At 48.0% G+C, this 15,756-nt stretch overlaps 1 protein-coding gene across 4 annotated transcripts in view; it reads left to right on the top strand.

The window, feature by feature from the left end:
* TSEN15 (tRNA splicing endonuclease subunit 15) overlaps window positions 1-12,755 on the top strand; it is a 37,015-nt gene extending 24,260 nt beyond the window's left edge. For all 4 annotated transcript variants that reach the window (XM_053391092.1, XM_053391095.1, XM_053391091.1 and 1 more), the window contains one exon: window positions 11,786-12,755. The gene's annotated coding sequence lies outside the window, so the exon portion shown is untranslated. The remainder of the gene's footprint in view (window positions 1-11,785) is intronic.
* Window positions 12,756-15,756: the final 3,001 nt, after the last annotated feature.

Genomic DNA, 15,756 nt, shown 5'->3' with positions numbered 1-15,756 from the left:
CCTGACATCCACCTCCCCTCCAGGGCCCCCTTCACCACCTCCCCTTCCCTCCTCTGCGGGAGGCGAGGGAGCAAAACCCCTGAAAGAACCTCCCTCATCTTCCGAAGTTTCGAACACTTCCCTCCACCGGTTGCTGTTTCCGGTTTCTAAGTACTCCTCCTCATCGGAGTCTGTTCCTTCTTCCAACTCCGATTCCCTGAATCCTTCCAGTTCCTCCTCATCGTCGGTGGTCCCAAAGTACTCCCTCCGGAACCTCGCTACTGGCTGAGGTTTCCTGGGGAACCTTTGGTGGAACGTTTCGATCAAGATCTCGTCACTGACCTCTTCTGCCGTCACCCAGGTGTTTTCCGACTCCGGTTCCCCTTCCCACGCGACCAAATACTCCACCTGATTACCCTTCCACCTGGAGTCGATGATCTCCGCCACATGGTTGCTGCTTTCCCTTTCTTCTAAGACTGGCCCCCGTGTGGAGACCCCTTCACCTTCCCCCCTATATGGTGACAGTAATGACCTGTGGAATACTGGGTGCAGTTTCATGTGGTTCGGTAACCGGAGTCTGAAAGCCACTGGGTTGACCTGTTGAATGACCTCAAATGGTCCCAATCTTTTGGGTCTCAATTTCTTGCAACCCCCCTTGAACGGCAACCCTTGGGTTGACAGCCAGACCTGACTCCCCACCCTAATGGTTTCACCTTCCCTTCTGCTCTTGTCTGCCTGCCTCTTATATTCTTCTTTGGCCCTTTCTAAGTTGAGTTGGAGTTGACGATGGATCGCTTCCATTTCTTCTACAAAATGTTCGGCGGCCGGGACACTCCATCTCTCCCCTCCTCCCCCTGGAAACGCCCTGGGGTGGCACCCATAATTAGCCAAAAAGGGGCTCATCCCGGTGGACACATTCTCCGCATTATTGTAGGCAAATTCCGCTAGCGCCAACCTTTCGACCCAATCGTTCTCTCTGTCATTGACATAACACCTCAGGTATTGTTGGAGGATACTGTTTGCTCTCTCCGCCTGCCCATTGGTCTCAGGGTGCCTGGCAGTCGAAAAATTGACCTCTACGTGCAGTAAGCTCATAAGTTTCCTCCAGAACCTGGACGTGAACTGTTTCCCTCTGTCGGAGACCACCCTCAAGGGGGCGCCATGTAGCCTAAAAATATGTTCTACAAACAATTTCGCTGTCTCTTCCGCCGTGACTGCATGTGAGCAAGCTACAAAGTGGCCCATCTTAGTTAACAGGTCTACTACGACCAGTATGGTGGTTTTCCCCTGGGATTTCGGCAGATCAGTCATAAAATCTATCGATACCGCCTCCCACGGTCGTTCTGGTGTGGGTAACGGTTCTAATAACCCCGCCGGCGCCCGCCTTTCTCCTTTGGCTCTCTGGCATTGGTCACACCCTCTTACATACTCCCGTACATCCTCCCTCACCTTGGGCCACCAAAATTCCCTGGTCACCAACCACATGGTCTTGTGTTGCCCAAAATGCCCCGCTGTGGGGTTGTCGTGCAGCTGTTTGAGTACTCTCCCCCTCAATTCCCCTTCGGGTATATAAAGTGCCCCTTTGTAATACAATACCCCGTTTCTTTCTTCAAAACCTCCGGGGTCTTCTCCCTCTCTCCTTAAACCTCTGAGCTTATTCTGAGCGTATTCATCATTCACCGTTCCCTCTACCAGTTCCCTTTGCCCCACCCAGGCCGCCCCACACACCCAGCGGTCCTCTGGGATGATATGTCTCTCTTCAGGTGCTCCCTCCCCCTCCAAATATTCAGGTTTGCGTGAGAGAGCGTCCGCTCTGACGTTTTCTGGACCTGGCACATAGCAAATTTCAAAATGGAATTTGGAGAACTCCTGGGCCCACCTCACTTGTCGTTGGTTGAGCACTCGTGCCGTTCTCCAATACTCCAAATTCTTGTGGTCCGTACACACTTGCACCTTATGCTGTGCACCAATTAGTAAATGTCTCCATCTCCGGAACGCTTCGTGAATGGCGAGTAGTTCTCGGTCATATACGGTGTAGTTCCTCTCGGATTTGTTTAGCTTACGCGAAAAGAAGGCACACGGTCTCCACTCCGACTTATTCTTCCCCGGCTGAAGAAGCACCGCCCCCACCGCCCGGTCTGATGCATCAGTTTCCACTCTCATTGGTTTTTGTAAATCCACATGCAGGAGCTGTTCTTCCGAAGCGAATGCCCTTTTCAATTCCTCAAATGCTTGCTCCGCCTCCGCCGTCCAAACAAATTTCTTCTTGCTTCTGAGACAGTCCGTGATGGGAGCCGTTAAGTGGGCAAAGTTCTTGATGAACTTACGGTAAAAGTTCCCAAACCCTAAGAACCTTTGCACATCCTTTTTCGTTTTTGGTGTCTTCCATTCCAGCACCGCCTGGACCTTGCCTGGATCCATGGCTAATCCCTTGTCTGATAAGCGGTACCCCAGGAATTCCACCTCCTTGGTGTGAAACTGACACTTCTCCAATTTCACCCACAGCTGGTTTGCTTGCAGTTGGCTCAGCACTTCCCTGACATCCTTTACATGCTGCTCCTCATTCTCTGAATATATCAACACGTCATCTAGGAAGGCCACGCAATTCTTGTAGAGCAGAGGTCCCAGGACGTGGTTCATGAACGATTGAAAACATGCTGAGCCTCCTTGTAATCCGAAGGGCATAACTAAATATTCAAAAGCCCCCAAAGGGGTGAACATGGTGGTTTTCCATTCATCCCCTTTCCGTATCCGTATCAGGTTGTATGCCCCTCTCAGGTCCAGTTTAGTGAATATCTTTCCCTTCCTCACCCTGGTCAAAATGTCATCAATTCTGGGCATGGGGAAAGCCACTGGTTCTGACACTGCATTTAAGGCTCTAAAGTCCACTACAAGTCTGGGTTTATCCGTGTGTTTTTTGTCCACAAAAAACACTGGGCTGCCCCCCACCGCTCTGGACTCTCTGATGAAGCCTCTCTTCAGGTTTTTATCAATAAACTCCCTTAACTCCTGCATTCCCCTGTCTGACATGGCGTACAGCTTGCCCACTGGGAGCTGGGCTCCAGGGACCAGGTTGATTTGGCAGTCAAAGGCTCTATGCGGTGGTAGTTTATCTGCTTCCCTTTCGCTGAAGACCTTGCTCAGGTCAGCGTATTGTTTGGGCACCTTCCCTTTGTCCGTTACTTCCGTCCCTGCTAGAAAGGCTTTTGCCCCTTCCGGCGCCTTTCCCTCTTTGCAGTGTTCCAGGCAATGTGCTGACCCAAAGGAGACCACTCTCTGATGCCAGCCCACTAGCGGATCATGCAACGCTAGCCAGCTCATTCCCAAAATAACGGGAGCCCCTCCCAGGGTGGCCACATTGAACGCTATCCTTTCGGTGTGCCTGGCCACCCTCATAACCATTGGGACGGTCTGTAGGCTAACTTCTCCTCCCAACAGCTCCCTCCCATCGATCGTGGTCACCTGCAGGGGGTTACTTAAAGGGAGTATCTGTATCTGGTGTTCAGCTGCAAACTCCTTACTCATAAAATTACAGGAGCTGCCTGAGTCCAATAGCGCCTTTGTCTTTAGTGGGTGTCCGTTTGCCAGCTCTAGCAACACCTCTATCACTAGGGCTGGTCTTGGAGGTTCCGGCGTGGGCACTTTTACTGCTCCTTGGCCTGGCTGCTGTGCCCTGACGGTGGCAGCCAGGCGTTGGCTTTTACTTGCTCCTGGACTCCCTCCTCCTTTCCCCCAACAGCTCCCGCCATCCCTTGCCATTCCTTTCTTTGCGGGCAGACTCTGGCAAAGTGACCTGGCTGCTGGCAGAGATAACATTTCTTGGTGCTCTTCCCCTCCTTCTTCCTCCCTTCACTGGGATTTGAAACTGCGCGCGCGCGCTGTTCCAATTTCCATCGGCTCTCCTGGCGGGAAATTTGGCTCCGGAATCTCTGGAATGCGGAAATCCCTCCAACGCTCTCCTTTCCCTTCCCGCTTCTCCAAGGCTCTCACCTCCTGGCGCGCTCCAGTGGTCAGCGCTGATTTGGTCAGCTGGTCCATAGACTCCACCCTGGGCGCCCGGGAAAGTTCGTCTTTCACCGCCGAAGAAAGCCCCTCTTCGAAAAGCATTTGAATGGGTTCCGCCGATAGGTCCCACCCCAATTGATGTATCAGCATGGTAAACTCAGTCCAGTACTCACGAACCGATCGGCTCCCCTGTTTACAAGCCATCAATTGTCTGCGCACCACTCCCTGCTCAATCTCGCTGGAAAACATCAAATCCATGGCGCGAAAAAACTTCCTCGTGTCCTTCAGCATTTCACTATTCCCTGCCATCAGGGGTCTAACCCAGTCTCTCGCCCCCCCTTCGAGATGGCCAACCACAAACGCCACTCGCGATGCCTCGTCGGGAAAGTCGTCAAACTGCAGATTGAGAGCATACTGCATCTCTGTCCTAAAGGCTTGATAGTTCCTGGGGTCCCCCCCAAACTTCTGCACCAATCCTGGCATCTTTCTTGCTAGTGGGGCGCCTTTTGCCTTTTCTGCATCCTGCGCCCTCCTCTCCTCTAGCCTCGCCGTTTGCAGCGCTAGCTGGACCTTCAACACCCGGTACCTTTCTTCCAGGCTTGGACCCTCTCCAGCTCCTCCTGCTCCCCCGGTTCCGGCTGGGTTTCTCATGATGCCTCTCTGCACAAGCTGCTTTCAGGGACTGTCCGATTGCTGTGATGGGATGATGAGCTGCTTGTGCGTAAAGTCCTAGTCCCTCAGAGTTTGGCTAAGTCCACAAACCTCTGTCTGTGACGGAGCTCCTTAAGCATGGCTCCATCAGTCGCTCGTAGAATCGGACAGTGGGCGTTTACGGAACTTCTTCCAGCATAAAAGTTCCTTAACGGAAACGCGTCTTCTGGACTCTCGGCGTGACAGTTTCCGGCGAGGAGTGGGTGTCCCTATGGGAGGTCCTGAAACCTCCCCGCTATTTTCGCTGGAAGTGTCTCTGAGCCCTCCCTCCGACTCACTTTCCCTTGGAGCTCTTCCTCTCCCCCTGCTGGTTCCCTCCCCAGCTGATAAGTCTCTCTCAGCCTCTGTGAGCCCTTTCACCTCCTGTTTCTCCGATGGCAGTTCCCTGACACCACAGCACCACCCACGTCCCTTAATTTAATATTGGATAGCTGTATATTCCAGGATGCCGTTTCTGAACAAACCAATCCCAAATATTTAAACGTATTTACTTGGTTTATGATGTCTTCATCCAGGTGCCAAGCATGCTTTTTAAGGCGCTTCCCAAATACAATGACCTGCGTCTTATTGTAGTTTATAGATAAATCATTCCTCAAGCAATATGAACTTAATTTCACAAGCAGCCGTCTCAGGCCTAAGTGGGTTCTAGATACGAGTACTAGGTCATCAGCATACATTAAGACTGAGAATTTTTGGTCAAGAATTGTGACAGGGGCAAACAGTAGGCCCTCCAGTTCTTTAACCATGTCATTAATATAAAAATTAAACAAGAAAGGCACCAAAATGCATCACTGTTTGACTCCAGTATTGGTCTTAATTCTAGTAGTAAGATGGCCAGCCAGATCCACCTTTACTTGTATCGATGTGTCAGTATATAATGTTTTGATGAGAAATAATAGACGGAGGTCTATATTTGTCTTTTCCAATTTTTGCCACAATGCGTGTCTTGGGACCGTATCGAAAGCTGACTTTAGGTTGATAAAAGCGACATATAATTTTTGCTTCAAATTATGGATGTATTTACATAGCAGAAAGTTCATCACAAAGCACTGGTCCAATGTGGATTTCCCTCTTTGGAAACCTGCCTGGACTTCAGATATCACCTTATTTGTGTCTGCCCATTCTTCCAGTCTCCCAAGAAGGAGCCTGACATATAGAGGCTACATCTAACAAACTAATGGCTCTATGATTGGCAGGGTTTTTCTTATCACCCTTTTATATATTGGGGCAATTATACTCAGCTTCCACCCTTCTGGTATGCGTCCTGAGCTGTTAATGTGTGAAAACAGTTTTGCAAAAATGGGTGACCATAAGTCTGGTCTTATCTTATAAATCTCCATTGGGATCATGGAAGATTACTCAGAACTACTCTGTTCTACCCTTCAGTCAGTCATTCTCTCCATTCGGATACCCAGCTTCTCTTGTCTTATCCAGTTGTCATCCCATAGCAAAACAAAACATTGAAGTGAGGAAAAGAGCAAGTTTAAAATGCGAAACTGCACGTGTATTTATTGTTGCTGCTTATCAAGCTTGGCAAACTGGTTTTTGTTTGTGTTTGACTGTAAAATACCAGGAGTGGAATGCAGCAGTCACGGCATGGTGGGCAGGCGCTGGGTGTCTGCTGCTCTGGCGGTTGGGCTCTCTGGTGGGGCAGCAGCACTCCTGGAATGGAGAGCAATTAATTGTGAACTAATACATTAGAAATGGGGAGAGCATTGTTAAGTAGCTGTTTGTATTCTTTTCGAGATACAGGTCAAGACAGGTAAAATTCAGGGGAGGTATCAGTGTACCCCACCCACATTTCCCCTATCGTTTCCTGATATAATACACAGGTGACGCCCCACTTACACTGGGGATATTCCGGGGCCCCAAGTGGGGAGCCCCCTGGAGAGTCCTCATGGCTTGCAAGGAGACCCTCCCCAGAGCCTAAAGAGAACACCAAAGAGTTTGGAGGCACAGCAGACGGGCTGCTGAGCCTCCCTGCCTAACGGCTGATGCATGGGAAAGCGGCTGCTGCTCTACCCCACATGTCAGTTGTTAGGCTGGGAGGCTGAGCAGCCCTGGGGAGGATCTCCTCGCAAGTCTGGAGGACTGTCAAGCTCTCTTCCGCCGCCTCTGGGTTCACGGTGCCACTCATGGGCGCAGTTGTGCACAAGTATATAGTGCGCAAGTGAGGAGTTGCCTGTAATTAATAAAACTTGAGTGATAAGAGCATTTATAGATGCATGCAGTGTGTCTGAGAAGTGATAGGCTGTAAACTTACCATATTTTTCCTCTATAAGACACACCCGACCGTAAGACGCACCTAGTTTTTAGAGGGGGAAAACAAGAAAAAAAATATTCTGAATCAAATGTTGTACTAAACTATTTAATAAACAACCGGTATATCAGAATCATATTACAACCATGTAAAGTGAACAGCAGTCAACAGTGGCATTAAGAACCATCATCACTGTCATAACAAATGAAGAGAGACTTTAAGGTTCGAGTACTCTTCTAGTCTTCTGTGAGCCCCAAGAACTCATCAGTGCTAGAGTCAGAATTTATGAAGCTCAGTTGCTCACAATCACTGACATCACTTTCTTCGCTATCTTCATATAAAATACCATCTTCGTTTCCATCCAAAACATTGCTAATGCCACATTTTTTGAATGACCGGACAACAATTTCCTCCTTCACGGAGTGCCATGATGTTTTCACCCATTCACAAACTTGAGTGATAGTGGGCCTCTTCATTCGTCCAGTGGGTGTCAGATCATGATTACCAGCAGCCATCCACTTGTTCCACTCTTCTCACATAAAGACCTTAAAAGGCTTGTTGACGGAAACATTGAGAGGTTGCAACTGGCTGGTAAGACCTCCAGGAATTACAGCTAGATGAGTCTTCACTTCTTCAAAGCACCTTTTTGTTTTGCTAATATGTGCTCTAAACTGGTCCAGTACTAATAAGGCAGGTTTTTTCAAAAGCCCTCCAGGACGTTTGGACCACACTTTTTCAACCCATACTCTCATTCCATTTTCGTCCATCCATCCTTTCTCATGAACATGTACAACAATTCCTCGTGGAATCATTTCTTTTGGAAATGTTTTTCTTTTGAAAATTAACATGGGTGGCAATTTGGTGCCATCTGCACAGCAAGACAACACAACTGTGTAATGGGTTTTCTCATGTCTGGAGGTTTTCACGATGATAGTTTTGACACCTTTCAGATCAACAGTCCTATTAGATGGCACATCAAAGGTTAGTGGGACTTCATCCATATTCCCAATCTGGCCAATTTCAAACCCATTTCTCTTCCTAGCATCAATTACAAATTTATGAAAAGACAGAATCTTAGATTCATATTCTTCTGGCATTTTTTGTGCAATTCTAGTTTTGGTGCGCATAGCAAGGCCTTATTGCTTCATAAATCTGTAGCACCATGATGGTGATCCAGTAAAATCGTGAATGCCTTTCTCTATAGCAATGTGTTTAGCTTCATATATTATCATTTTTGTAGAGACTGTGAAGCCATTATTCTGGTGATGTGTGATCCATTCTTTCATGGCCACGTTCAACTGTGGCCACTTTGCAGCATTTCCACGAAAAGTGTGCTTACTTTTATCTGCTTTTTGCAGCTGATCCTCCTGTTTCCTCCACTTTCTTACCATTTTTTCAGTTGGAGGTGGCCTAAAATGTCTCTCTGCTGCTCTGTTTCCATTCTCCTTAGCATATTTTACTACCTCTAGTTTAAAAGGAATCTTATATGCTAGTCTTCTCCGCTTTATTATCCTTATCAGAATGGGGGAGGTTTTCTGCAAGAAAATACAGTGATGAAGGAGCTGTCAGTAATGTACGGTATCTCCAGTGTTTACCACTGAGTGCTGACCATACCTTTAACTAATGGCATCATAGTAAACATAGCCAACATACAGTCTATAAAAAAAAGAATTACGGTATCACCCTAAAAGTTTATTGATATTATAGCATATGCATCATTTTGCTTTCTTGCTAGGCATAGCAGCCAACTCCTAGAGGCCAAGGTGCCTTCGCCCCCCCATTAAATATTTGAGGGAGTTGTCCCCCCCCAATATGTTGATGGGCATTGTCATTGATATAGTGTGCATGCACTTTGTCTTGAGATCACAGCAATTCTCAACCTGTTGGTCCCCAGATGTTGTTGGACTACAACTCCCATCTTCCCTGAGCTCTGGCCTTGCTGCCTAGGGGCGATGGAAGTTGTAGTTCAACAACTTCTGGGGACCCACAAGTTGAGAAAGGCTGAATTGCAGTATGTAAGGTGGGGCTTACCTGCCCCCCCCCAATATTTTATTCAAGTTGGAAGGGGGAGGGAAGGAAGGAAGGGAGAGGGAGAGCTCACATTTGTGCCACGTGCCTGTGGCGGGCAGCTGCCTTGCCTCGCTGGAACCGGAGCAAAAAGAGGAGGAGGGGACCCCGGGGCAGGAGCCCTGTAAGCGGCTCTCCCTTTGCTTGAATTACCGGTACGGTCATCTGGGGGGCGGGGCGGAAGGGGCTGCCCTCCGTCCCTCCTTCTGGCTCATTGTAAAGCAAGCCTGTAAGCGGCTTTCCCTTTGCTTGAATTACAGCCAGCTCGTCAGTCCCTTCCCCCACCTCGCGGAAAAGCCAGCAAGAGCCGCAGACACACTTAAGTGCATCTTATGGAGCAAAAAATACGGTATATTGTGAAAGAAAGTAGACATTTCTTCCTCTTTTGAATGAGCATGCATAGGATAGAATTGCATGTGAACATGTGTTCACGTGATGAAGGGCATATAACTCCATGCAATTGTGGAATGAACATAGAAATTGTATGTAGCCAACTTAATCACAGGGTCAAGTGACCCTGTTAAACAATAGGAAAGGGCAGAAGAAAAGAGAAATGGTTATCTCTTCTTTGAATGGGATGTCCCTAAGTCTTCTTGAATCTAAGACCTGCCTCTTTCCTGCCCAGTCAGCCAGATTCATTAAGGCCACATCTTCATCCAATTCCTCCTCTTTCTCACAGACCAGGGGATGAATTTTAGAATTTCAGCAGCAGCAGACAAGCAGTTCATGCAGCCTTTTCAATCTAGGGCAGAATAAGGAGATGGTGAGGAACTGGGTTGTTGTAGTAGTAGTAGTAATAATTTTATTTTTTATTATTTATACCCCATCCATCTGGCTGGGTTTCCCCAGCCACTCTGGGTGGCTTACAACATATATAAAAACATAATAAAAGCGCCGTCGTGCTTTGTAAAGCTGCAGTGAATTGGGGGTGTTGACAAATGAATTTTCTGTCATGCATATCTCACGTAGAGTGCAGCAAAAAATATTGCTCCACTGAGGAGGACAGCTTGTCCAAACATCTTGGGATTGTGCTCTTTGTTGGATTATGCCCACAAGCAAAAAGACAAGCCATTAACCCTGAAAGCATCTAAACTGGTTCGAAGGATCATCTTTTTAAAATAATCTAACCATGCCATGGCTCCCTATGTTTCTAAATCTTGATGGATAGTGATAGAACCAGAATACAGAAAAAATGAGAAATCCTCCTTACACTTTACAAGAGGAAATTATTCTGCTGAGTACCTGTGATGGCTTGTGAACGCTCTCCGCAAGAAATGCCTCTGCTCACTCAGAGATACATATATACAGTCTTTATTTTACATATGTACAAGCAGCAGGTTACAATCATGCATCCGAATCCTCCGGCTCAGATTCTTGGAGTGCCTTACGCCTGCCCCTTCTCCAACAGAAAAGGCGTGGAGTTTTCATGTGATGTCTCTGTCCCCTTCTCTTTAACACTCTCCTTTCCTTGGCGGACGGAACAGGCATTGCTTCACTGTCTGTGCCAGAACTTCCTGTCCGGTGTTGAGGCTCTGGTCCAGCATCTGTGAGCCATCCCTCCTCCTGGCTTTCCCTTCTTTCCTCCACCGCCACTTCCTGCCCCCCTTCCTCTGCCTGTCTCTCCTCCTCCCCTTCATTCTCCGTCAATACCATGACAGTACCATAGTTAACGACACTCTTGTCCGCCTTCTTTGACCTTCACTTCACTATCCTCAAGGAGTTATTCTTACTCCTTATTCTTACTTACTTACTTATTCTTATTCTCTGAGAAACAATAAGTGTACCGTATTTTTCGCTCCATAAGACACACTTTTTTCCTTCCAAAAAGAAAGGGGAAATGCCTGTGCGTCTTATGGAGCGAAGGCACTGGACCAGAGCCATGGCTCCCGTCAGTCAAGCAAAGTGGGAGCCGCTTACAGGGCTTCTGTCCCACTTTGCTCTCCCTTGGCTTGCTTTACAGCGAGCCAGGAGGAGGCAGGCGATGCAAAGCCAGCAGGTGCTTTTAGAAGCGGTGCGTAGCCAGCAACAGCTGCAGCAGCCTCAGCTAGCAAAGGTCCGCGCGCTCCCTAAACGGAGCAGTGAGGCTGCAGAGGGACGGCAGGGCACAGGGGGGTTGGATCGGGAAGGATAAAATGTGAGCAACCAGCAGCAAAAAAACCCACCAATCTCGAGCTCTGAGCCAAGAGCGCAGTGAAAACCAGGAAGTAAAAAAAAGGCTGGGGAGGGCACGGGATGAGGGAGAGGGGGAAATTATGCAAATCCCCCAGCGTCTCAGCTGATCCTCTGGGGACAGGAGACTGCCTTTTACTTCTGCAGCTTGTTTTGAGGCAGGATAGATTTGAGCATTGTCTGGGTCCTAGTGCCCTTACCCCTTTTTTGTGCTCCATTCTATTGCTGACAGTGGCTGTTTATCACTCAAACTGAACCTGATATCAGTAGCCACGTGTACAAACAAAGTAGAAGGCTGCAAGGAGGAGCGCTTTTACACAGCAAAAAAACCCCAACCTCGAGCTCTGAGCCACAGGCGCAGTGAAAACCAGGAGGTAAAATAGGGAGGCTGCTGGGGACTGGAGGGCAGGGGATGAGGGAGGGGAAAATGACACAAATCCCCCAGCGTCTCAGCTGATATGCTGGCTCCTTGAGCGTGCACACTAAGCAAACATACAGCTCCTGTCCCTCTCAGTCTCATTCTGATATACCAGTAGTTTAGTACGACATTTGATTCAGAATATTTTTTCCCTGTTTTCCTCCTCTGAAAACTAGGTACGCCTTATGGAGTGAAAAATACGGTATTTTCATCAGGCTTCAGGACGCTGGAATATTTTAAAGCTTCCCCTCCCCCAAGTTGGCTTTGAATGTTGGAGTGGTTTCTTAACCTGGAACATATTCACAGGATAAATCAATGAAACAATGAGAAAATACAGAAGAAAATAGATGATGCTCTCTCTTACTCAGAAAGGATGTCCCTAAACTCTTCTTGAATCAGAGACTTGCCTCTGGCCTCACAGTTTCTCATGAACACAGGTCATCTCTCGCCTTACAAATCAGGGCTGGTGGCATCCATCCCCTGATCACTGGAGCACACATAGATGACTCTGACTTTTACTGCTGCTGGCTTCCTGTCCTTCATAACCATCACATCCTCCGAGGCCTCCCCTTCCTTCTTGTAGACCAGGGGGTGGATTTTGGGGGCATGACAGCAGGGGGCCAGCAGCCTGTGCAGCCTCAGAAACCTAAGGAAGAAGAAGGAGGAGATCAGAAAAGGGATTATAGTCACTTTCTTGATACTCTGGCAGCTGAATTTGCCACCAGGAATCTCTAATGGAGAGGGGAGCAAGGAGTTGGATCCGTTGAGGAGGGCATCTTATCAGAAGACCCTACAAAACTGGGTGATTCCCCTCTTGTGATGATGCAAACCATTTCCCTTGAAGCATCTAAACTGCTAAATCTTGGCAGATAGCGATAGAAGCAGAATGCAGAAAGAATTAGAAATCCTACCTGCACTTCAGAAGAAGAAATTGTCCTTAATGCTGCTGCAAACATATTTTATTCTTCCACAACTCCCTCCTTTCACCTTTACTAGCAATCCTCAAATAGTTGCTGTTACCAAAGTTCTCTGCCAAGTTATCCAGCAGGGGAGAGAGTCACAATGGAGGACAGGTCACATTTACTTTGGCAGCCTTCTTCTGTCAGGGGCATTGTTCCTCTTAACATACATGTTCATAACTTTAAACAGTTTGAGCAATTTTGTTTTTATTTATTTTTAAAAGTTCTAGGCCAAACCTCATCCAGTACATTATTCAGTTATAAAAATATAATTTGATAGAGGCCAGCTGCAACTAGCCCCCCCCCCGACTCTCAGTCCTAGGCTTTCACTTCAGACGCAATGAGGAAGGTGGTGGTGGTACCATTTTCATCAGGGTTCAGGGAGATTTTGAGGACTGGTTATCTTCTGCTTGGCAGGGGGTTGGACTCGATGGCCCTTGTGGTCTCTTCCAACTCTATGATTCTATGATTCTATGATTCTCCTTGGCCTGGCTTTGAAGGCTGGTTTGGTTTCTTAACTGGGAATTTAATCACAGGATCAGGTGACCCGATTAATGAAACAAGGAGAAAAGAAAAGAGAAATGGTTCTCTCTTTTCAAAAGGGGTGCTGCTGAAGTCTTCTTGAATCAGAAACAAGCCTTCTTCCTGCCCAGTAAGCCAGGTGCTCTCTGGCCTCACAACAATTCCCCATCAGCACGGAGCCGGTGTCATACATCCCCTGCTGTCTGTGCCAAACATGTACATACTTTTCTCCAAGAATACTCAAGGGGGCCACCCCCCCATCTTATCCTGACAACTGCGCTGCACATGAGGTTCCTTGAATCAGAGACCTGCCTCCTTCCTACCCAATGAGCTAGGTTCATTTGAGTGCCAGAACAATTCTCCCCTGTTGAAAGAGAGCTGGTCTCATCCATCTCTTGCTTCCTGGGCCAAACATATGCAGTGGAATTTCACTACCTTCTCCACCTCGTCGCTCAGCCCCACCTTCTCTTCCTTGCAGACCAGGGGATGGATTTTAGGAGTTCGGCAGCAGGAAACAAGCAGCTCATGTAGCCTTTTCACGCTAGGGCAGAATAAGGAGACTAAGTAACTGGGTTGCAGTGCTTTTATGCTCTGTAGAGCTGCTGTGAAGTTGGGGGTGCTGACAACTGAATTAGCTGCCATGGCTATCTCATGAAGATGGACTCACTGAGGAGGATAGCTTGTCACATGACCCTCCAAAACTTAGAGGTTCCCTTCTTATGATTAAGCCCGCAAGCGAAAAGTGAAGAGCAAACTTGAAATATATATGTTCAGGAGAGGGGCGCACTCAGTGGCATAGCAAGGTCAGGTGGTACCCGGTGCGGAAGAAAATCTTGTCCCCCCCCCCATTGAAATTATTAAAAGGAAAAATAAGACCATGAGTTCCCTGAAGTAAGAGTGGTATAAATCATAGTAACAGCAGTACAGAGAGCTGAGGTACGGATTGCAGTGGAAGGGAGTTCTTCCTCTTGACCAGCTGCCCACACTAAGCCTCCCACAAAGCCAACTCTAGCGTTTCAGTATGCCACTGTGGATGTGTGTGTGTGTACGCATGTGTGTAGAGCATGGCAACATTTGGTGCCCACATGGAATGCAAGGCAGCCATATTAGAAGAGTCTAAAAGCAGGACGTTTATTTATATGCATTTATAGTCTGCTCTTCACCACAAAGTCTTCAGGCAGGTGACACACAGTTTTAAACAACAAGCAATTCACAGTGTGTAGCAACACCAAACTGTGTCAAACAGCAGGCAAAACCAACAGACAGCCCTGCAGAGGGAGTGGTGCATTGGACTCACCTTCCACCCCAAGGCATGTGCAAAAAGATGCGCCTTGCCTAACCCACAAAATGCACACAATGGTGGGGTCAGACACGAGGAGGAGGGGCACCCCACAGCCTGGTAGCCTCTCAGCTTAAATGGGGGGGGGGGTCCCCAAGTGTTTAAAGCAAGAAAAGAATAAGGTGTGGTACATTTGTATCCCAAAACACCTCAACTCCTGGAAACATCTGAAAAGGGAGGTTATAAATCTCTCCCTCAAAGCAAGAAACGAGGTGTGCCTTTAAATACTTAAGCCCAGTGCTATTTTTCTTGATGGCAGTGGCACCCACCTGAGAGGTGTCAGATGGTGAATTCTGGCTGGAAACAAACCCTGCTTAAGCCGCTCCACTATCAAAATCAGGTGCCCCCATAACAAATGCAGAAATGTGGTGGTTTTTTGCAAGGAACATTTACCTGCTTATCAAAAATTCCAGTTAAAATCTTTCCCCTGCAGTCAGTGTCACTGGGCACCTCAAAATCGCCACCTAGAGTATTTCCCAGGACCTTTCTTAAGAGATTTTTAAAGTCAGTAGCTTGCCTTGGTTTAAAGTTTTAAAGGGGCATGGGGGGTGTAAGCAGAAAGACACCACCCAGTTGCCTCATCAAAGTGTAAGCTTCTCCCCCACCTAAAGGTACTTGCCCTGGCCCAGTGGTGTGTGGTCAGTGGACTAGGGGGACTAGACTGGCCCCCTAAATGTTCTCCTGGCGCCTCCTTCCCAAAGCCCAGGAAGCTTCTGCACAACTTAGGCACTCACCTGGGAGAGGGAAAGTATCAGTGATGGGGGAGAGAAAGGACTTTTGGGAGTGCTCTTTCTTGCAGACGAGGGGGTGGGTTTTGGGCACTTGGCAGCAGAAGGCCAGCAGCTTGCATAACCTTTTCAACCTAGGGCAGAATAAGGAGAAGGAACATCTCCACCCCCTTCTTACTTATTGTTTCATTTGCTTTTCATTTGTTATTACATTGACACCCCATTTTTCCTGTAAGGCTCTCAAGAGTGGTTTACGTTACTCTCCCTTCCTCATCCCATCCTCCCATCAGCTCTGTGAGGCAGGCTAAGCCACGAGGCAGTGAGTACCCCAGGTCACCCCTTAAGCTCCGTGGGTGAGGGGGGATTTGAACCTGTGTCTCCCACTCCTGGGCCAGCAGTCGAACTCACGTTGCAAACACTTTGGGGCCCATGAGCACATCTGCAAACCTGAGAAATTGAGGTGGGTCCTTCATAATGGAAAAGCACAGAAGAAAAGAGAAATTCTCTCTCTTCCTCAGAAGGGCTGTCCCTGAACCCTTCTTGAATCCTTCCTCCCCCGAGAGCCAGGTTCTCTCTGGCCTCACAGTTCCTCATGAAAA

The sequence above is a fragment of the Podarcis raffonei genome, chromosome 6 (genome assembly GCF_027172205.1).
Source record: "Podarcis raffonei isolate rPodRaf1 chromosome 6, rPodRaf1.pri, whole genome shotgun sequence".
Lineage (NCBI taxonomy): Eukaryota > Metazoa > Chordata > Lepidosauria > Squamata > Lacertidae > Podarcis > Podarcis raffonei.
This window is presented reverse-complemented; position numbering and strand designations above follow the sequence as displayed.